At 47.3% G+C, this 23,481-nt stretch overlaps 1 long non-coding RNA gene across 2 annotated transcripts in view; it reads left to right on the plus strand.

The window, feature by feature from the left end:
- Positions 1-23,481, plus strand: part of LOC121036827 (uncharacterized) — a 109,721-nt gene that overhangs the window by 975 nt on the left and 85,265 nt on the right. For both annotated transcript variants that reach the window (XR_005793491.1, XR_005793492.1), the window contains exons 2-3: positions 236-320; positions 7,862-8,008. This is a non-coding gene — a long non-coding RNA (uncharacterized LOC121036827). The remainder of the gene's footprint in view (positions 1-235; positions 321-7,861; positions 8,009-23,481) is intronic.

The raw sequence follows: 23,481 nt of genomic DNA on the forward strand, positions 1-23,481 counted from the left end.
ATTCCCTGTTTTGTTCTATTTCTTTTTCTCTGACATTTTAATTTCAACAAAAAGCAGTGGTCTCCATGCAGGCTCTCTCTGGAGATCCTAATGGTCTATAAAACAGAATGACTTATAGACGTGGCACCCACTTCAGTTGGCGAGCGATTGTTTGAAACCTTGCTGATCACGCAAAATTTAATTTTTCCACCTCCCTCCCCCGTTTGCTACTCATTTCTTGTCTCTTGCATTGCAGCACCGGGGCGTCTCAGCTCACAATGAAGGGCGCAAAGTGTTGCCTTGGAATCCTACAGAGCCTTTTGCAGGAGGCTGAAAACAAAGTCAGTGTTGCTTCTTTTCCTCAGAGGTGCCCCTGCGGTGGGGAGGAGGGAGCTGGGCTTCCCCAAAGGGCCATCTGGATGTGGGCAGCTGCTCCCAGGGCCATGAGGGGCTGGGCAGGGGGAACACCATTTCTACCTCTCTGGGTTGCCCTTTCGGTCCCATGCAGGTCAAATGCCCCACTAGGCACCCAGGAACTCTCAGGCTGGTAAGGGCAGAGAAAGTGGGTGCCTCTTCATGCCTTTAGGTCCATACCAGGAAGTGAGAATTGACCCCTGACCAATTCTTAGCCAAATCAGGGCCCTGGAAACAGCTTTCCACAACAACGGGTCTGGAAGAGGCCCCTGAATTTCTATCATGACACCCCCAGCTTCTACTTCTGAACTGCTGACATCACATGGGTTGGATCCTCTCTCCCAGGGGCTCCCCAGGACTGTGCAGGGCAGGGTAGGGGCAGAAACGTAGGGTTGTGGAGTCAGGTCAGGCCTAAGCAATTGGAAGATGGAAGTGTTCAGGGGCTGCACAGGTAGGTGAGGGGAAGCAGTAGGGGGCAGTGCGGACTGGGGCACTGCAGAGCTCATGTCCCGTCCAAAGGCCTGGCAGCCACTTGGCCGCCTATGCCGCCATGTGGGAAGATGGATGCAGTGTGGCCAGAGCTTGTGAGTTCTCAAGAAGGGTTGAAATCTGGCTTGTAATGTGAAACCTCACCATTTTAAGCATTTGGATTAGACTTTTGTTTTTTTTTAAGCATTGCTTCAGCCGAACTGAATACATCTTTGATGTCTGGGTTTGATCTGGCCCCTGGGACCACCGTTTCCTCCGACTGGGAGCATGTATCAGAGGAGCTGAGACGTGGAGGTGGAGTCTGGTGGGGCCAGCTGACGCCTCTGCCCTGCCCCCACCTCAGGAATCCTTTCCCTACCTTTGGGCTCTCCATCCGCTTCCCACGCTCAGTGGGCTCTTCCCCAGTAGCTGTGGGCTGCCAGGGGCACCTTGGAGCCTCTGTCCAGGTCTTGCCTTCTGTAGGCCTCTCCATGCAGAAATTTGCAGCCTGAAGTCTGACCGCATCTGGGTGAGGTTTGCCAAGCTCCCCAGGGAGGATGGCACCTGTTCACCTATGACTTTGGGGGTGTGGGCGGGGGCAATGCCCGGACTCCAAGGCTCTAGGGGTGTTTCAGGCCGAACGGATGGAATCAGAGAGACCATGAGTTAGGGGCTTCTGGGGCTTCTCAGATGAGGTGGGGACGATGGAGCCCCACTGCCTGCTCCTGCCTCCTCTGTGCTGAGATGCTACAGACCTGGCAATGCCACGGCCTCCTGTGCCCCGGCTTCCTTGTCTGGACAGGCCCAGTGGGAAAGCGACAGCACGGGCTCTAGGATCAGGTGGACTTGGGGTCTGTCATTGGTCCCATAGCTCCGTGGCTGTGAGTTCAGAGTTTCTCAGCTAGACAATGAGGGTGATACTTCTCTACCTCTCTCGCTGTGTACTGAGCACCCACAAACGTGCGGGCTTTAAACAGCCCCCATTTATCATTTCACAGTCCTGTAGGGCAGAAGCTGTCAAGGTATGGCTGCATTCTCTGCTTGGGGTCTCGCCACGCTGACGTCACAGTGTTGCTGGGGCTGCGGTTCTGCCGGGCCCCCCCGGCTCTTTTCTCAGCCCACTGGTTGTTGGTGGATTTCAGTTCCTTCTCGTGCAGCTCCTATGTCAAGGCCAGCAAAGACATCTTGGATCTTTTTGGTGCTTCAAATCACTTTGCCTTTCTCTTCTGCCTTTAAGTGCTCCTGTGCTTACGTTGGGCCCACCCAGATAATCTCAGGTAATGTCCTTATTTTAACGTGACCTGGTTAGTAACCTTAGTCACATCTGCAAAGTCCCCTTGCCATTTAAGATAAGAACCACAGGATTCGCACTGATGGTGGAGGTCATAGAGATCATGGGGGCAAAATTCTGTCTGCCACAATCCCCGATGACCTTGGTGTGTGTCTCATGATGTCATCTGTTTCTTTCCTCCTGTTTTTTTAAATGTTAAAAAAAAAATTTTTTTTTAATGTTTGTTTTTGAGAGAGAGAGACAGACACGAATGGGGGAGGGGCAGAGAGAATCTGAAACAGGCTCCAGGCTCGAAGCTGTCAGCACAGAGGCTGACGTGGGACCCGAACTCGGGAACGGGGAGATCATGACCTGAGCCACACTCAGACGCTTAACTGACTGAGCCACCCAGGTGCCCCAGTTTCCTCCTTTTTTGACGGGATGGCCAGGGCTGCCATGGTGACTCCTGGGCGTCACTGCTTCTGTGGGGCATCTTGGCTGATCCTCAGGAGGCTTCAAATGGCCAAGACTTCATGGGGCCCTTCCGAGAACGGGTGGAGAGCGTCTCCTTGCAGCTCTTACCTCTCCACGTTGAGACACTGGCCTATGTTGTGGGTCCTTCCTTCCCAAAAAGAAGACAAGCATACAGACTTCTCATGTGACCTTGCTTCCACCTATCAGAGGTGCTGCACGGGTCCCGAATGCCAGTGTGGGCGGCGTGCGTTGGCTGTGTGGAGATTGATGCCCTGGCAAGCAAATGTGACAGACGTGGATGTTCCCGCTCTGCTGGGTGGTTTGGTGGAGCCCCTTCCCACAGGTGGGCTGTGGCGGGAGCTGTGTTCTAACTAGAAGAGTCCCAGGAAGTGAGTGGGTGGAGCTTCCGGAGGTGGAGTTCCTGGCTGTGTAGCACCCAAGCCCGGTTCTCTGGGCCCGCCAGTCTGCTGTTTGCAACACAATGGAGTTTATCTGCAGCCAAGTGGATTCTGTTGTTTGCAACAAAGTGAAATCTGCTGTTTGTCACAGAGCAGCTTGTGAGATTTGCAGTTAAGAGTCCTGCCTGGTACACTCTCTTCTGTGGGGAAGATTCTTCCACCTCCAACAGACACTGTTAATGTCAACCTAGTCTACTGTCTGCGTCTTTCTTTGTTGCCTGCAGGAGCTCATGTTGTTCAGGCAGCATGCCCAACTCTGGGGGGTGCACCGTGATGGGTCTCAGACTGGCATGACCATCCCAGTCCTTTTTTGAAGATACCTGCTGTCTCATCCTCACCTGTAGCTCTTTTCCAGCCAGAGATAAAGGGGTGCGTCTCAGGACTTTTTCCTCCTTTTTTTTTTTTTTTTTTTTTTTGTTTAGCTTCTTCTTACCTTGAGTGGGGTTGTGTAAAAATGAAATGCTTGGAACCATAGCAGCCCTCTTGTGGTTGTGAGGCAATAATGTTCGGGATTAAAAAGCCCAAACAAACAGTAAAGATGGCAAGAGGAATGATGGTTGGTCCTTGAAGACCTTATCTAGCCATTGAACCAACACCAGCAACTGTTTTCCTTCAGACTCCTTGTTACATAAGGAAGTGGAACCCTTTGTATTTAAGCAATGATTCGGGGGCGCCTGGGTGGCTCAGTCGGTTGAGAGTCCGACTTCGGCTCAGGTCATGATCTCGCGGTTCGTGAGTTCGAGCCCCACATTGGGCTCTGTGCTGACAGCTCAGAGCCTGGAACCTGCTTCAGATTCTCTGTCTCCTTCTCTCTCTGCCCCTTCCCCACTCATGCTCTGTTTCTCTCTGTCTCTCAAAAATAAATAAATGTTAAAAAAAAAGTTTTAAAAAAAAGCAACGATTAGTTGCATGTTCTTTTACTGGAAGCTCGAAAGCATTCCTGATACAAACAATGTGGCCTGTTCCCACAGGAGTGGTTTGGAGTGGGTCCTGAGATAACCCTGTTTACTTTTTCTTCAGGCTAGAGTGTCAGATTCCCCACTGTACTCAAAATCACACCCTGCAAAAGTGAGGCCCCATTTACCTCAGGGGTGAGCTTTCTCACAGGAGACGCCCCATCCCTTGAGGCAGGCCAAGTTCCTCCCCTTCCTGACAAGTCCAAATAGCAGCCCTGGGTACTTCCTCCCACCCCTGTGCCCCTCAGACCCGAGGCATCCCATGGACACCTCCCAATCCCTGGTGAGGTAGGCATGTCACCCACACCCTACAGGTGACTCTTAGGGGAAGTAGCTCATCCAAGGTCTCACAGCCCACAACTTGGGGGACTTCCCCCTCCAGAGGGAGTCTCTGTATTTGCCTCGGAGGGAGGGGCACAGGGACTTCTGTGACGATGACCAGACAGGGCGAGAGATTTTGTGCAGTGAGCTGGGGATGGGTGGGGGAAGCCCCTGTCTTCCCAACATAATAGTCAGGCTTCTGCTGCAAAAGTGCTGTGTAACAGTCCCAAGTGTCAGTGGCTTCCAAAATAACCATGCACTTTTCTCTCCTGGGTCGGCAGGTCAGCTGGGGTGCTTCATTCAGGTGGTGGGTTCAGATCATTCTGAGACCAGCGCACAGGAGCAAGAGGCCAAGCACCCAAGTGGTTCTAAAGCCTCTGCCTCAGTCAGGGCTGCTGATGTTGCAGTGTCCACAGCAAGTCACTTGGCCAGGCTGAGTACAGGCACATGTGTAGTCTACCCCCTCAGTGGAGAAGTCACGTGGAGAAGGGTGTGGGCGTGCAACCCCATTACGGATGGCAGACTGAAGAGGCAGGATCAGCAGTCCAAGCCAACACAGGCCCCGAGGGGGTCCCCAAAGTTGTGGGTGCAGAGGCTGTGGATTGGGCAGGGCCTCAGCAGGGCAGGTGGGCCAGGGTTGTGCCAGGGGGCCGAAACTGGACTCCCTAATCTGTTTCTTAGAGGAAGGACGTGAAGCTCTGGGGGCCAGAGTGTTACCTGAGGTAGTAGGCGTGAGCCTCTGCCCGCGCTCCCTGCCATCCTGAACCCCGGTCCAGCCCACGGCACCTGCTTCCCTGGGAGGGAAAACTCCCAGCATCTGTCTTTCCTCCGTGCTGCCCGCCCAGGCTCAGCACAAGCTGATCCGTCACATACGCCGTGAAATATATCCTGGGACTCCAGAATTCAGACTGTGTCACATAGCACACCTCTCAGCACTTGTTTTACATCTGGTGGCCTGAAGCTGGCCCGGGGACATATTTTGTTTGCCTTTATCAGTGTTTTGTTTGTTTGAATGGAGCTAACAGTAAAGGATCGGAAAATTTCACAAAGAATTCAGATTTGATTTCCATTCCTTTTGAAAAGGAAGATTTTGGTGTCTGGGTGGCACAATCAGTTAAGTGTCCGACTCTTGCTTTCAGCTCAGGTCATGATCTCAGAGTTCACAGGTTCGAGTGAGCCCTGCATTGGGCTCTGTGCTGATGGTGCAGAGCCTGCTTGGGATTCTCACTCTCCCTCTCTCTCTGCCCCTCCCCTGCTTGCTCTCTTTCTCTGTCTCTCTCAAAATAAACTTAAAAAAAAAAAAAAAAAAAAAAAAAGGAAAGGAAGATTTGACAGCAGCAGGCCCATTGTGCAGCCTGGCAGGTTAGCTGGCTCTGTGTGATGCCTGCCCCCCTGGGTCATGTGCTCTTGTCCTGGTCTCCACTGCTCCCTGCTGCCTCAGACCTGACACATTTCACTCATATTTCATATTGGTCTTCTGTCCTGCTGGCACATGAGCTGTGACCTCTGATTTAATACACTCCCCGGAGGCCCAGAAGGAAGGGATATCTGTGCAGGATACATAACCAGTAAGGGGTCTTTATTTCTCTTTCTCTCTTCCTGAGTACTTCATAGGCATCCTGGAGAGAAAACCCTCTTTTGGGGTCCACACCAGGAGCCCAGTCTCTGCCACCCACTTCTACTGGCTCAGACCGGGGTCCTCTCCCTCGAGGCAAAGCTATTGGTGTCATGGCTGAAACTCAGAATGCCATTGGCATCGTTGCCCTGAGAGCACAATCACCTTCAGGGGAAAAACCAAACTGAGATGAAGCTTTGGGAGATGTTATTGGAACGTAGGTCCCTGAGCTATGTATGGAATCCCCCTAGAAAGGTAAAAATGGGATACTAACTGCCGATTCTTATACAGCACTTGCTGTGTGTCAGCTACTTTTTGTAACTTCATATTGACTCACTTAGTCCACATTAACCCTGTGAGGGGGAAGGTGTAATTTTTATCTCTGTCTTGCAGATGAGAAAACTGAAGCACAGAGAGGTTAAGCAACTTGCCCAAAGTTGCACAGCTTATAAGCGATAGAGTTGGGATTTGATCCTAAGGTTTCAGGGCTTACAGTTCTTAATCACTGAAGTGTCCTAGAGGAAATGCCTACTGAGGTGGCTGCTTTTCCTGTAACGTCTCATTTCACCCTCAGACTTGCCCAACAAGGTAGGTTGGGTTTGGCTGGGAGTGACAGAAAAATCCAAAAGAATAGCAACTTAAGCAAGAGAGAGTTTGATCTCTATTTTATAGAGATGGAGGTGATAAGGAGGCTCCAGGGCCAACATGGACTTAGGCTTGTACTATGTTGTGCTGCTATCCTCATCATGTGGCTTCTCCTCTCTGAGCAAGATGGCTGCGTGAGCTCCAGCCATCACACCTTCATCCTAGTTTTCAGCAAAACGAAAGAGACAAAACAGGACTCTCCCCTTTCCTTTGAGGACACCTCCTGAAAGTTTCACTGGATCCTTCTACTTACATTCCTTTGATCAGCACTTAGTCATATGGCCACACTTCAGTCTAGAAATAACCTTTATTCTAGAGCGTTATATGCTCAGAGAAAAATCAGTTCTATAGTTAAACTTAAGTGGGAGAATGGATACTGGGAACATCATTTAGCTGCATTTTACAGATAAAGAAACTGAGACTCAGAGAGGCAAACAGCCTCCTGGAGGTCACACAGCCAGGAAAAGGTGAAGTCTGGATCTTCTGTCCCTGGGCCCTGTGGAGCAGATGGGGCTCCAAAAACACACTCTGCCAATTTCCTGGGGGATGAGGGGAGTGGTGGATGTGTGCATTATCCACTTCCTAGGCCCCAGAAACACCCAGGGCCCAGGACCTGCTAGTCAGACACTCCCTTGTGCCCGGCAGCTTCTCTGGGCCCAGATCCATCATCCTGGCACCAACCATGCCCTGGGCCTGACTCCATCCATCCCACTAATGCCGGCATCGACTGCGCTCGGGCACGTTCCTGAGGCGGCCTCAAGAGCGCTGAATAATTCAGGTCTGCGTAATGGGATAATGAATTTACTGACAACCCAGTGTGGTCTCGGTACTTACATTTCAAGAAATACTGACTCCCCAGGCCTGCTCAGCAGGCTGGAGACGTACACATGCCAAGAAACTGTTGCCTCTGCCAGCCTCGTGGGGTTCAAGACTGATTGAGTGGAGACCCTGCTTTGCTCTCACTGATCCTTCCACTGCCCGGGCAAGTGGCCAGTCTGGGAGCTGGGGTTGCCCGGTTGGAACTTTGGGGTGAGGAGGAAGTAGCATCAAAGAAGCTGGGAAGGAAGAGCTGGAAAGGAGTCTGGCAGTCCCTTGGTCCTGCATGCCCATTTTATGAACGGGGAAACTGACGTTGCAGAGGGGACAGGCCTGTTCTCTGGTACACCGTGCTCTGTGGCTGGGATTGCCAGGAATGGCTTAGGGCTCTGAGAGGACACTTGCTTGTTTAGCTTCTAACCTGCTGGTGTGTGCATTCCCCCAGCTGCCGGAGAGTTGCTGCTAGTGGCTCACAGCTGCCCCTTCACCGGAGGGAGGAGAGCTGCCCCACCCCGAAGGCTGCACCAGCTGGGCGGGCTGCGACCAGTGGCTGGCGGATGTGGTGGTACAACAGGCGCCCCCAGACCTCAAGGTAGGACTAACTCTGTGATGCTGATCATGCTCCAGGACCCTCAGTGGGAACAGGCTGCGGCTAGACTTAGCTTTTACCTTCCCCTGTTATGCGTGCCCTCACTCCCTTTCTCAGAGCCTCTCCCAGTGAACCATCTGAATAGGGATCCCCGATTCAGGCTCTGCTTCTGGGGAGCCCACCTAAGACACCTGCGTTTCCTGGTCTAAGCCCTCCTTTCTGAGGACTTGCCCCAGAATGCTAAGAGGGGATCAGAGCCAGGAATCCTTATTCCTGATCCTGGCTCTGCTGTGTGACCATGAGGAAATCACTTCTCTGCCCTGGGCCTCAGTTTCCCCATTTGTATGGTTGGGGTTGGGGGAGACTATCTCTGGTCTCTTCCAGCTCTGAAGGTCTATGATATGACCTGAGACTCCAAGAAGCCTTCTCCTGCCCTACCTAGCCTCACATGTGCGTGGAGCCCTACCATTGGGGTGTCACCATTTTTCTCTGAACCTTTAAGATGCAAAAGTATCTTGAGAATGAGTTTCTCATTGGGAGATCATGCCAAAAGATTGGCAGAATCTTTTAAGGTGGGATCCTTGATCATCTGCACTAGGATCCATTGTCTGAAGGGGTGTTGTATTATTAATATCCTCCCTCCCGCCCCACTTTTTAAATGTGGTGCATGATGTCTGGAGTGGCAGCAGCTAACGTTCAACCATGAGGAGCAGTATGAAATGCCAACAACAAGGTAAGGACAGTGAACAGAAATGTAGAAAGAAACTTGTTTTTGATGGAATTTCTGAATCATTGCACAAAACCTGAAAGCACCTACCTCTCAGATCTCAGTGTTTGAAAGAATTAACTATCTTTATTGCTCAAGGAAGTCTTTTTTTAAAAAAAAATGTTTAATGTTTATTTATTTTTGAGAGGGGGTTGAGGAGGGGCAGAGAGAGAGGGAGACACAGAATCTGAAGCAGGCTCCAGGCTCTGAGCTGTCAGCACAGAGCCCAATGAAGGGCTCGAACTTATGAGCCATGAGATCAGGACCTGAGTCGAAGTCAGATGCTCAACTGTCTGAGCCACCCAGGCGCCCCACTCAAGGAAGTCTTGGTTGACTTTTCTGTTATTTGTAGCCCAAAGCATTCTAAAGAAATCAACACTAAATCGTTATAACAGTCCTTTAAATTAGGGGTTACTATTAGCTCAGAGAGGTTAAGTGACATAACAGAGGTCACATAGGTTTCAAGTGGTAGCACTCTTTTGGGCTGGAGCTTTCAGGTTGGGAGGAACTTTGATTACTGATAAAGACTTAATTCCTGTCTCCTCGGCTGTATGTGTCCTACTGTAGCCTGACCACTGGGAATGATCTATCTCCCTTACCATTCTGGTCTTTAGTCGTTCCTTCCCCCACCCAACCCACCTTGGGTCTCAGCTTAAAGACCTGAGAAAGGTCCCTTGGCGGGGGGGGGCAAGGAGGCAGCAGATAGCCCACTGTTCACAGATTCTGGTACGAAAGACTGAATAGAAGGTCAAATCCATCTTGGAGATAATTCTAGCTTCTAAACAGCCCTAGACTCTTGTGGGGGATTACAGCAAAGGAGAGAGAGAAGGAGCTTAGAGACAGATAGACAGATGGACAGAGGTAGGGAAGAAGAGGAAGAGAGAGGGAGAGGTAAAGAGGAGGAGGGTAGGAGGAAGCGAGAAGTGAAGGATCTAGTTTTAGAGAACAATGTTCAGACGGACATGACAATGAATCTCAGCTCAGGCACAGACCCAGCTTCGGCTTCTTCATCCTGTGATTGAGTAGACTAGTAAGGGGGTTGGCAGGGACAGAGGGCGCAGGGCTGAACTGTAGCAGATACTCAACAAATGGGCACTCCTGCCCTGCACACACTGGTCTGATGGTCTTGGTTGCTGCTCTGAGGGTGGAGGCAGGATCGGAGAGGAGGAGGAGGATGTGACCTTGGACAAACCTTTGTTCAGCCTCCTCCGGAGATCTGAGGCCTGGTGGGGAAAAAGGGAGTGCGCGCACGTGTGTGTGTGTTTGTCTGTGTGTGTGTGTACACCCCCCGCCCCCTCACTGTCCCAGATTAGGCGCTTCCAGGTGATGAGACACCTGGATGTTGCCCTTCACAGAAAAGTGGCCTTGGCAGACTAACAACATAGCCAGAGATGCTTTCATCTCCTTATCAGTGGAATGGGCTGGGGGAGGGGTAGGGAGCAGATTTGTAAAGACTCAGTACAAGGAGAGAATTGGGAGCCACAGAAGGGGTTACATGGGGGGAGTAGCTGCACCAGACCCTAAGGCTGAGATGCCAAACCTTGGGGCTTATAGTATGTGTGGGAGTCTCTCTGAGGGGCCTGCTGTCTGCCCCAGAGCAGTGGGGAAGGAGGGACAGAAATGAACAGAAAAGGAAGGGTCTCTGTCAGGCACGTAAGGACCTCAGTTTGCCCTCCACCTCTTTGGTTGGTGGGAGAGAGGAGCCCGGACTGACCTTTGCCTTGGGTGGTTATCTGGGCAGAGTCTGGATGTGCAGGGCCTGGCTCAATTGAGTGAGTGAGCCTAGGGTTTCATTGGGCTTGGGGGCTGTAGTGAGAATGGAAGGGGACAGGATTCCCGCATCAGCTGGGAGGCTCAGGGCAGGGGGAGGAGGGGAGTGGCTCCTCTCCTTGCTCCCTGGCTAACTCCTCATGCCTAGGAATTCAGGCACGTTACTGTCTCTAGGGAGCCTTCCCCCATCCCTCAGGTCAGATGTCCCCTGACCGAGCTGGTGTGCAGATTTGAAAACGTGTCCATGAATACTTACACGCTCCTCTCATCAGGATGTAGAGTTCTTGCCCCTTGCTTGGACATAGGGGGGCCTCTATGAATACAACATAGCAGAAGTGATGCTCTATGACTTCCAAGGCTGGTTAGAAAAGGCCTGCTAGCTTCTCCCAGATTCTCTCTTGGAAACTTGCTCTGGGAACTGTCAGCTGCCCTGTAAGAAGTCCATCCCCCCGAGGCTGCCAGGTGAGAGAAATGGAGAGAGAGAAATGCCCGGGGGCCCCAATGCATCCAGCCCCAGCTGTTCAAGTCTTCCCAGCCCAGGTGTCAGACATGTGCCTGAGGAGCCTTTGAGATGAGCGAGCACAGCCCCAGCCACCAATGCAGGACAGACCCAGAGTGGGAGCGGCCTGGGGTCCAGGCAGCCTTTAGATTCATGCTCAGAATAAAGGATCATGTATGAATTTGCTAGGGCTGCCTAGGTTACAAATGACCACAAACTAGGTACAAAGCCAGAAATTTACTCTCTCACAGTTTTGGGGGCTAGAGTCCCAAATCAAGGTGTTGGCAGCATTGGTTCCCAGTGCTCTGAGGGAGAATCTGTTCCATGCCTCTCTCCTAGCTCTGGTGATTGTAAGCAAAGCTTGGCATTCCTTGGCTTATAGATACATCACACCAATCTCTGCCTCCATCTTTGTGTTGGGTTCTCCCTGTGTCTCTGTGTCCAGATTTCCCACTTTCTATAAGGACACCAGTTATATTGGATTAGCGACCCACCTTATCTCAGTACGATGTCCTCTTAACTAGTTACATGTGCAATGATGCTATTTCTCAAAGAAGATCGCATGCTGAAATATTGAGGGTTAGGACTTCAACATATCTTTGTTGGGGACATAATTCAACCAATAGCATGTACTTGTTTTAAGCCACTGTTTTGGAATGATATGTTATACAGCAGTAGTTACTCAGAACACCAGAATTAAGGGATGACTAGGGAAGCAATTGAAACATCAGTAGAAATGCAAGGAGATAGAAAAATTTACCAGACCATCCCTCCAAGAGGTATATGGTTAGAGTAATTGATTTTCTAAGTAGATTGGGGTTGGGGTGGGGCTAGATCCTCTCCCCAAAAGATGCATGTCCCAGTAACAATATGGGCTTGAATAATAATAGCTTCCTTCATGCCTTCTAATGCAGGAAAAGAGCTTTAAAAAAAAAAGTTTATTTATTTTTGAAAGAAAGAGAGAGAGAGACAGAGAGAGACAGAGAGACAGAGAGAGAGGGAGAGAGAGAGAGCACCCAAGTGGGGGAGGGACAGAGAGAGAGGGAGACAGAGGATCTGGAAAAGGGCTTTGTGCTGACAGTAGAGAACCCATTGTGGGCGTCAAACTCATGAACCATGAGATCTTGACTTGAGCCAAAGTAGAACACTTAACCAACTTAGCCATCCAGCAGCCCCAAAGAGCTTGAGTTTTTATTTAAGCTAGCCCGTTAAATAAGTATTGAATATTTACACAAAGAGATAAACTTGATTATTAGAGTATTTCTGCACTTTATGTATCTCATCATGGTCTTATTTACGAATGCCTCCCCCATCAGAGCACACTGATTAATGGGGGGTGGGGTGGGTGCAGATGTCTGGTTAAGTGTTTGGCTTCTCAACAGACCATAAGAAACTCTGAGGGCAGGGACAATCTCTGTCTCATTCTCCCAGTCCCCAGCACAGTTCTAGGCACATAATAGGTGCTTAATAGCTATGTTCTGAAAACATGGGTGTTGGAAAAGGAACAAAGGTATTTAAAAATCTATAAGATGATGATGATTAAAGGCATACAATTATGTCAGCTACAAAATATCTAATGATGGGGCTCCTGGGTGGCTCAGTCGGTTAGGTGTCTGACTCCTGATTTTGGCTCAGGTCATGATCTCACGGTTCATGAGATTGAGCCCCAAGTTGGGCTCTGTGTAGATGGGGCAGAGCCTGCTTGATTTTCCCTCTTTCTCTGCCCCTCCCCCACTCACACTCCCTCTGTCTCTCTCAGAAATAAATAAATAAGCTTAAAAAATTTTTAATGATGCTAGAAATATGTTTTTGAAATTTTCTTCAGTTAACAAAAGAGCCTCTAAGAAAATAATGGAATTTTGGGGCTCCTGGGTGGCTCAGTTGGGTAAGTGTCAGACTTCAGCTCAGGTCATTTTCTCACAGCTGATGGGTTCAAACCCTACATCAGGCTCTGTGCTGACAGCTCAGATCCTGGAGCCTCCTTTGGATTCTGTATCTCCCTCTCTCTCTCTGCCCCTTCCCCACTCACACTCTGTCTCTCCATCTTTTAAAAAATAAATAAACATTTAAAAAATTAAAAAAAAATAAAATAAGGGAATTTTGAGATGCCAGGAACAAATTGGGAACATGAGCCCAGGGAAGAGAGTGAGTGCTGAAATTTCTATGTCCCCAGGGATACCTACATTGCTGGGCAGCTGACAACTCCACACCCTGAGCTTCTGTGACACAAAAAAGAAGCAAGGGATTATGAAAATGACCAGAAATGTTTGCAAAACAGAGGTTCTAGAAATGTAAGTGTATCACATTTGAAATGAGAAACTCAGTGGATCAGATAAATGGAATAGACACAGCTGGAGAGAGGATTAGTACACTGGAAGACAGGTCTGAAAGCACTACACATAATTCAGCACAGAAAGAAAAATGAAAAATTTGGAGAAGAGACATGGAAGACAAAATAAGAAGCTCTAATATATGTCTAATCAGACTTTTGGAAAGCAATTATAGGAGTAATGGGAGAGAGGCACTGTTCAAAGAGATAGTAGCTGAGAATTTTCCATGATATTAAAAAAACAGGAACTTTCAAATTCAAGAATTCCAGTGAATCCAAAACATGATAAATAAAAATAAGTCCATACATAGATACATGATAGTCAAACTGAGGAATGCCAAGGAGAAGATCTTTAAAATAACAGAAAAGTTTTTATTGTTCACAACTTCTATAATTAGAAGAAATTAGACTGTAATGGCTGATCAGTTTACAATAGTATCAATAGTAACAGTGAAAGAAGACTAGTAGCTTTAAAGAGGTTTAAAGAAGTCATACTGGGGCACCTGGGTGGCTCAGTTAGTTAATCATCCAACTTCAGCTCAGGTCATGATCTCATGGTTCGTGAGTTTGAGCCCCACATGGGTGAGCTTGAGCCCTGCCTTGGGTGAGCACAAGCCCCGCTTTGGGTGAGCTGGAGCCACACTTGGGGTGAGCCCCACTTCTCTCTCTCACCCTCTCTCCCTGCCCCTCATGGGATTCCCCCTCTCTTCTTTTCTTTGCCCTTCACTCACTTGTACCCTCTTTCTCTCACAAATAAAAAATATATATATAAAAAATAAAAAAGTCATACCATCCCAAGACTCATCCTCAATAAGACTGAAATAATTTTTTTATTTTTAATTTTATTTGAGAGAGAGAGAGAGAGAGAGAGAGAGAGAGAGAGAGAGAGAGAGAGAACATGAGTGGGGGAGTGGGAGAGGGAGAGAGAATCCTAAGCAGGCTCCATGCACAGCATGAGCCCAACACAGGGCTTGATCCCATGACCCTGGGATCATGACCTGAGCTGAAATCAAGAGTCAGATGCTCAACTGACTGAGCCACCCAGGCATCTCCTGAAATAATTTTTAAGAGATAACTTATCTTGAATGCCTGAGTGGCTCAGTTGCTCCAACTCTTGATTTCAGCTTAGGTCATGATCTCAAGTTTCATCAGCCCAATATTGGGCTCTGCACTGACAGCATGGAGCCTGCTTGGCATTCTCTCTCTCTGCCCCTTCCACCGCTTGCATTTTCTTTCTCTCTCTCAAAAATAAATTAACATTTGTATTTATTAAACATTTAAAAATGTTTATTTATTTATTTTGAGAGAGAGAGAGAGAAAGAGAGAGAGAGAGAGAGACAGAGTGTGAGCGAGAGAGGGGCAGAGAGAGAGAGAGGGAGACATAGAATCTGAAGCAGGCTCCAGGCTCTGAGCTGTCAGCACAGAGCCTGATGCAGGGCTAAAACTCACAAACTGTGAGATCATGACCTGAGCCGAAGTCTGACACCCAGCTGAGCCACCCAGGTACCCCATATAAATAAATAAACATTTTTTAAAAAAGGTATCATATCTTTTAAGAATAAGTGTATATCCTAAGTATATACTCATACACTAAGAGAATTGAAAAAATACTGTTTTGGGTGATGAAATGTTCAGGAATTAGATTGTATGATGTTTGTAAGGCTGTATAAGTATAGTAAAACTGTTGAATTGTATACTTTCAAAGGGCCAATTTTATAGTATGTGAATCATCTCAATAAGAATGCAAAAAATAGGAATAAGGGTGGAAGACATTTTCATTTATACTAAAACTGAGAGAATTTGTAAATAACAGATCCCTCCCCTCCATTAGAGGGATTTCTGAAGGAGGAACTTGAGAAGAAAAATGATCTCAGGAAGAAGGTCTGAGTTACAAGAAGAAACAATGAATTAAGAAAATAATAAAAATATGGGTAAATTTTTTTTTCAACGTTTTTTATTTATTTATTTTTGGGACAGAGAGAGACAGAGCATGAACGGGGAAGGGGCAGAGAGAGAGGGAGACACAGAATCGGAAACAGGCTCCAGGCTCCGAGCCATCAGCCCAGAGCCTGACGCGGGGCTCGAACTCACGGACCGCGAGATCGTGACCTGGCTGAAGTCGGACGCTTAACCGACTGCGCCACCCAGGCGCCCCAAAAATATGGGTAAATTTAAACAAACACACTGATTGTCCAAAACAATGTCTATTCTACGGGGTTAAACAAGAGAAGGAGTTAAAGCCCAGGACTCAACAAATGGAATTAAAACTTTTAAAGTATTTTTCGTTGTTTGGGAGAAGGGTAAATATTGATTCACTTTAGATTATGTTAAGTTAGGTAATCATTTCAAAATGCCAAATCACCAGTAAAGAAATAAGCCAGCAGCTGGCTGGCTCAGTCAGTGGAGAATGTGACTCTTGATCTTGGGGTTGTAAGTTCAAGTCCCACATTGGGTGGAGAGATTACTTAAAACTAAAATCTTGAAAAAAAAAGAAAGAAGAAGTAGAATGCCTATCTTCCACACTACTAGGTGGAGAAAAACTGGGATGAGTAAAAAAAACCTCAGTCAATTCAAAACATTGCAACAAAGAAGAAAAGAAATCCTTAGGAAGCAGGACAAATTAAAACACACACACACACACACACACACACACACACACGCACGCACACAAAAAGATCATAGAAATAAAGTCAAATATATTTTTAATCTTTATAAATATATATAAATCTTTATAAATAAATATAATTGTAATATTACATAAATCTTTATATATATAAATAGACTTAACTCTTCAGTTAATATGCATGGACTATCAGATTGGATTTTATTTTTATTTTTCTTATTTTTTTCTTATTTTTTATTTTTAAAGATAATTTTATTTTATTAAAAAATTTTTTAATGTTTATTTATTTTTGAGAGAGAGACAGAGTGTGAGCAGAGGAGGGGCAGAGAGAGAGAGGGAGACACAGAATCCTAAGCAGGCTCCAGGCTCTGAACTGTCAGCACAGCACCCAATGTGGGGCTTGAACTCATGAACTGGAGATCATAACCTGAGCTAAAGTCGGATGCTCAGCTGACTGAGCCACCCAGGTGCCCCCTGTTATTTTATTTTATTTTTTTGTGAGAGAGACAGAGTGTGTGCACAAGTGGCAGAAGGAGAGGGAGAGAGAGAATCTTAAGCAAGCTCCATGTTCAGCATGGAGCCTGATGCAGGACTCAGTCTCACGACTGTGAGATCATGACCTGAGCCAAAATCAAGAGTCAGATGCTTGCCCAACTGAGCCACCCAGGTGTCCCTCAGACTGGATTTTAAAAAGAATAGCCAAGGGGCGCCTGGGTGGCTCAGTCGGTTAAGCATCTGACTTCAGCTCAGGTCATGATCTCACGGTTTGTGAGTTCGGTCCTGCGTTGGGCTCTGTACTGACAGCTCGGAGCCTGTAGCCTGCTTTGAATTCCCTGTCTCCCTCTCTCTCTGCCCCTCCCCTGCTCATACTCTGTCTCTATCTTTCAAAAATAAATAAATGTTAAAAAAAATTTAAAAAGAAAAAATAGCCAAATTCTGCCTGTATGAGACACAGCTAAAACATGAGGACAGATTTTTTAAAAAATTGTAAGTAAAACAGGGAAAGAAAACCAGAAAAATACTAACCAAAAGAAAATTAGCATAATTGTATTACTATCAGACAAAATAGATTTAAGGAAAAAAGGCTATGGAAGATATAGTGGTATTAAAGGTCAATATGTAAGGTTTAAATTCATCAGGAGAAAATAGTAATTCCAAATTCATAGATACCTAACAATATAAGTCCCTTTTCAGATACTAATTTGCAAACATTTTCTCCCATTCTGTGTTGTCTTTTCAGATACTAATTTGCAAACATTTTCTCCCATTCTGTGTTGTCTTTTCACTTTATTGATGGTGTTCTTAGAAGCACAAATAATTGCAGTTTTGATGAAGTCCAGTTTAACTACTTTTTCTTTTACTATTCATGCTTTTGGGGTAATATCTAAAAATACTTTCCCAAATGCAAGATAATGAAGATTTACCCCTATATTTTCTTCTAGGGGTTTTATAGTTTTAGCTCTTAAATTTAAATCTTTGATCCATCTTGAGTTAATATTTGTATATGGTGTGAGGTAAGGATTCAACTTAATTCTTTTTTTAAAGTGATTTCTTTGTTTATTTATTTATTTATTTATTTATTTATTTATTTATTTATTTATTTATTTTGAGAGAGACACAGAGACAGAGAGTGAGAATGCGAGCAGGGAAGGGGCAGAGAAAGAGAGGGAGAGAGAGGGAGAGAGAGGGAGAGAGAGAGAGGGAGAGAGAGAATACCAAGCAGGCTCTATACTGCCAGCATGGAGCCCGATATAGGGCTTGAACTCATGAACTGTTGAGATCATGACCTGAGCCAAAATCAAGAGTTGGATGCTTAACTGACTGAGCCACCAAGACGCCCCTCAGTTTCATTCTTTTGCATGTGGATATCCAGTTGTCCTGGTATCACTTGTTGAAAAGACTATTCACTGAATGATCTTGACACTCTTATTGAAAGTCAGTTGGCCACAGATATATGGGTATTTATGTACTCTCAATTCTAGTTTATTGATCTATATATCTATCTTTGTCTCAGTACTGTACTATCTTGATTACTGTTGCTTTGTGGCAAGTTTTGAAATCAGGAAGTATGAGTCCTCCTACTCTGTTCTTTTTTTTTCCAATATTTTTTTGGCTATTCCTGGTCACTTGTAATTCCATATGAATTTTAGAATTGGCTCATCCATTTCTATAAAGAAATCAGCTGAGATTCTGGTAGGGATTGCTGAATCAGCACTCAAGTCTTCTGTCACTTTTCAGGGTGAGCACAGTTCCAATCAGCTGGTCCACTAGAGTAGGACCAAGGAACCTCCTAGCCAGGCTGGCTGGTGTGCCCTCACGTATGTGTGTCCTTAATCACCCACATCAGTTTGGGTGTCACTGGACTTCATGTGTATGGTATGAGTGTAGGTGACTGAAACAGGAACCCAAACCTTTGAGGATCTTCCAAGGTTGTTGTTATGACTGTAGTAATGGATAATCTTAGGTTGGGTCCCCTAAGAAGCAGACCTTGACATGAAGATTTCAGTAAAAGTAGTTATGTGAGAGGTGGTCCTAGGAGGTGCTGAAAGGAAAGTGGGGAAGTGAGCCAGGGAGGGGAAAGAAGTCAGGAGAATGTGCCTAAATGAGCAGGTTATTGATTTGGGCATCTGAGGCTCAATCTCTTTGGGAACCTCTGGGAGAGGATATAGAATAGGGTTTCCCAGCCTCCACACTAATGACATTTTAGACTGGATTACTATTGGTTGGGGAGTGGGGGGGGGTGCTGTCCTGTGCATTATAGGATGTTTGGTGGCCTCCTGGCCTCTACCAACTAGATGCAGATAGCAACCATCCAACCAAGATATCTGCAGACATTGCCAAATGTCTCCTGGGGCAAGATCATGTCTGGTTGAGAACCATGGCTTTAGAACATGTCTCAGAATTGTTTTCCTCCCATCCAAGAGGGGAAGGAGCTGGGATATTTGCACACCAACTCCCATTCATCATTGTTTTAGGCTTGCTCTTGGGGCCATCAAGTCCCTGGCACCTCTGGCCTGTCCTGAGGTTCTACTGAACATAATCCCAGGCCAGAGAAAGCTCTTGGGCAGTATTTCAGGTGCCCATAGTAAGAAGCCACTAGCATGCATGGATTTAATGAGAGATGAGGGCATGTGGGCACCCAGAGAGCAACAACATAGTTCCTACAATGTGTGTCTTTGGAGACCCTGATTCCTCCCCAGATCTGCTGCTTGGCCTGGAAGTCCATGTTCCAGGGCTTTGCAGTTCCCAGTGGTATGTACACAGTGTTGAAACTAACCCACCATGGAGCAAAGGCTTTAACCCCTCACCCCACTTCCTGCAGGCCTGGCCCAACTCCTCCAGGATGAGGAAAGATATAGAAGAGTTTTAGACTGAAAAGTCCCTCAGTGATCTTGTTTTCCCAGGTAGAAGGCACTTGGTGTGTGTGTGGGGGGGGGGGGTAGGGAAAGGTGTGCTCACAGAATGCTCTCCCCTCTGTATCTCAGCTCCACAAAAGGAGTCTCACCTCACTTGTAAGGTCTTCCGAACATTGGGGTCTGCAGCCTAAAAGGATGTTGTCCTTTTTCAGGATGCTGTGTGGCTTTGGGCAAGGCTTATTTCTTCTCTGGGCCACAGTGTCCCTTATGTAAAAAACAGGGGTGTGGAGGGGTAGACCAGGTGACCTTGAGATGTCCTTCTGTCTTGAGTGGCTGCTAAGAGTCCAGGGAGGCAGTGAGGAGTCTCCTGACAGCCAGAGCCTGGGGGCAGCCAGAAAATGTGACTTCATGACAGCTCTGGCCCCCAGTGATATTTCTGGCCTCTGATCTCTGAGCATTTCCACTGTGTGCCCGACACTCTGGGCCTGGTCACAGCCCAGTGCGGCCCCTTGCTCACTCAGGAACATCTGCTACAGCATTTACCACGTTAATAGATTAGCTTTGAGAATCGGGCAGGTGTTTTCCACCCAAGCCAAAAAACATCAAAATCAGATTGCTCTCCAAACCTTTCCACACAGGCAATGGAGTTAGAATGACTCATACAGTCTAACAGATAATAAAACACACATAACATTTGCTTTAAGGTACAGGCGGGGGTATTTTGTCCCGCGCTTAGGAGAAACAAAAACTCACTCTATTTGGGAATAGGGTAATTGAATACAGATGGGAGGAGGTAAATGAAAGAATTTAGCAAATATCTCAGTGGAATAGCTAATGGGAATGAGACAGAATAGGAAATTAAAAATTATTCGAAGCAGATGGACCATTCTTTGAGTTTTTAAAAATTTATTAGGGCCGCGAAAAAATGTGTCTGTTTATTTTCTACGGCCATGAAATTAATGACTTGGTGAGTTTTGCTTGTGCAATTTTATGACTGCCATGTCATCTGTCATAATTTGGGGACTGTTTGATATGGATTTATGAATGTCCCCACCCCCCCCCACCCCTCCCTGATTTATTGGTGTGGGTCATGCGTGAATTAGGCTGTCCCCTAATAGAAGGCGCAACACCAACAGCAGCATAACCCTGCAGGCCCTGGGCGGGGGACCTTGGGAGATTCTCAGCCCAGAGGTGAGTGGAAAAGCTGTGGAGGGTCACTCTGGGGCTGTGGGAAAGGGGCAGGTCTGACCTAGCTGAACTTCCTCTGCGGGGGTGAGCCCAGCCTGATCCCAGCTGGGGAGGTGTTGGGGAAGGAGCTTCCTGCAACCCTCTGGAAGCTTGAAGCCAGCCCAGGCTGCTAGTGCGTGGCCGGGGATGGGGTGGGGGCTGTTGCTGCAGCCTCAACTCAGTGGATAAGGGCCACCTGGCTCCCTGTACCTTCAGCCCCTGTAGCGGGGCTCACCTGCCCCCCAGACCTGAAGCTCAGGACAGAAAATTCACCTTGACTGGGAATCTATTAGTGCCTGGCCAGGTACTGGGGCCTAAGTGCATCCTGTAGATGGTAGTTAATACAGGGCTTTACTATCAGCAGACTTGTGTCCAGTTTTGCTCTGATTCTTCCTAGCTGTGTGGTTTTGGGCTGGTCACTAAGCTCTCTGAACCTCAGTTTCTTCCTCTGTAAAGTAGGGATAGAAATTCCTAACATTAGGGACGTTTTAAGGATCAAAGGAGATAACGTAACACCCCCAGCATAAAGCAAAGTGCTAGTGAATGCTGACTATTATTATTCTTAATAATCATCTTGTCAACATCTTGAAGTGGATATTATTATTTCTACCTGACATGTGGGGAAACTGAGGCTCAGAGAGATTAAGTGATTTGCCTGAGATCACACAAAGTAATGGAGCTGGGCTTTCTGTGCAGATTTGCTCTTTCCTCTGTAACTCTGGGGTCCAGCTTCTTCTGAATTGGGAAGCCCCGGATTTCTGGAGGTACATCTCAGGGTGATAGACTCATGATCCTCTTCTCTGGTTCCTCTGGCTGGGCCTGGCCTAATGCCCTACCTGGCCTGGGGGGGGGGGGGTTGTCAATCACAAATTTGGTCCTAGTGACCAGTCCCTTCTGATGCTTGGCTTCCCTGTGGGGACAAAGAGCCTCTTATTAACCCTATTGCTGGGGCTAGCTGAGCACCCATCCAGGTGTGGGTGGGAGGTGTCCAGCCTCAGGTCATTGCAGTCCCCTACCTACCCAGGACCAAGCTCCCAGAGCACAGGGGGAAGGGCTTGCTGTGGGTGGAGCTTGAGGTCCCTCTCAGGCCAGGGAATTTTCTGAGTTCTTCTCTTTAGTCCCTACCCATTTTGAGAAATCCAGCCCCTGCTTGGGACATTCTTAGCATCTCCAAATTAGTAGCAATAATAATTCTTATTTACTGAGCACCTGTGATGGTCACTGTACTGTGTAATATGTTTATGCAATCCACCATTTATTCTTCCATTGGTTAAGTATTTGTTGAGTGCTTTCTGTGTGCCTGGCATTGTCCCAGCACTGGGGATAAAACAGAGAACAAAATATGCATGGTTTCTGTCTTCACTGAACTTCCATTCCAGTGAGGAAGACAGGCAGTCAATAAACACCTTATTCTCTAATGACTTAGGTAGTATTAAGGGCTTTGAAGAAAATTAAAGTGGGGTAAAGGACACAGAGGGGTGGATGTGGTGGGGTGGGAGCAGTGTCTATTTTAGATAGTCCAGTCAAGGAAGGCCTCCCTGACAAGATAACATTTTGAGCAAAGACCTACAGGCAGTGGGCCATGCGTATGGCTATCCAGAGAAAGAGCTTTCAAGTATAGGGAACAAATGCAAAGGCCCTGAGTTGGGAAGATGGTTGGCACAATTCAAGGGATAGCAAGCAGGCTCGAGCAGAATAAATGAAGAGAAGAATAATTCTCAAGTACATTATCTATTTGATCTTTACCATAATTTTACTGATGAGGAGGACACTGAGGCTCAGAGGTCACACAGCAGAGAAAAGTTCCAGTCCTGGGTCTATGTGAATTCTTCTCTATCACACTATTTCTCTGAATATTATAATTGGGTGACACAGCAGAGCAGGACCAAAGGTCTAGCAATAGGGCAAGGGCTGGAGAAGACTGCAAGGCAGTTTGCAGACCTGAGATGTCTGGAAGGTGAGGCTCCCTGAGTGCAGGAGGCCCATGGTGGCCCCAGCTGTAAGGATTCTTTAAGGCCAAAATACTGGGCTCTGACAGGGCAAGATGGATGAGAGCTCTAAGCTTAGTACCCAGCCGAGTTTCCTGAATGGTTTTCATCCAGATGGTCTCTGGGAGGATAAAATTTAAGAAGATTGATTCCTTGGGAAGAAAGGATGGGGAGGAGAAGGGGCTCTTGCCCACATTGGAAATGTCTCTCGTCCTCTCATAAAGGTAACCGCTGCTTTGAAAGGTGTGGCTGCGCAGGCTTAGTGGCCGGCGTGATTCGTGGGCCTCGGGAGTGGGGTGGGAGGGCAGGAATGGGGCAGTGAGGACACAGAGCTTTCCTATCTGGGAGGAGGGCAGAGGAGAGCAGCTCCCACCCTTCTGGGAAGGGGCACCTGCAGCCGCTAATGGCTAGGGCCCCACCAGAGTCTCCTCCACCCAGCCAGGATTTCTCCATCTGCTTCTTTCACCTCTGAATGACCTAAGGGTTCCTGTCAACCCCTGTGCTCACAGCTTCATGCCTCCTGGCCTCTGTTGGAGCTGAGCCTGGCCTTGGAAGACCATCATTCTGTGATGTGGTGGCCAGGCAGGTGACACTGTGTGTGTGTGCGTGTGTGTGTGTATGTAACATAAATGATACGTGGGACTTGTATCAGTGCAGGAAGACTGGCATAAATGCAGCAGACTTCTGGGAGAGAAAGGACCAAGACTCCAACTCTTTTTGTGTAAGATGTGCAGGTATTAAGAACTCTTGGAATGTATATATGATAAAGACTCAGTGGCAATGTTGTGAAATTGACTGTGGTGATGGTTGCACATTTCTGTGGCTATAGCAAAAACCACTGAATTGTACATTTTAAGTGGGTGAATTGTGCAATATGTGAACTATATTTCAGTAAAGCTGTTACTAGAACCATAATAA

Source organism: Herpailurus yagouaroundi, unplaced genomic scaffold (genome assembly GCF_014898765.1).
Source record: "Herpailurus yagouaroundi ecotype Mexico unplaced genomic scaffold, PumYag 163, whole genome shotgun sequence".
NCBI classification, from domain to species: Eukaryota; Metazoa; Chordata; class Mammalia; order Carnivora; family Felidae; genus Herpailurus; species Herpailurus yagouaroundi.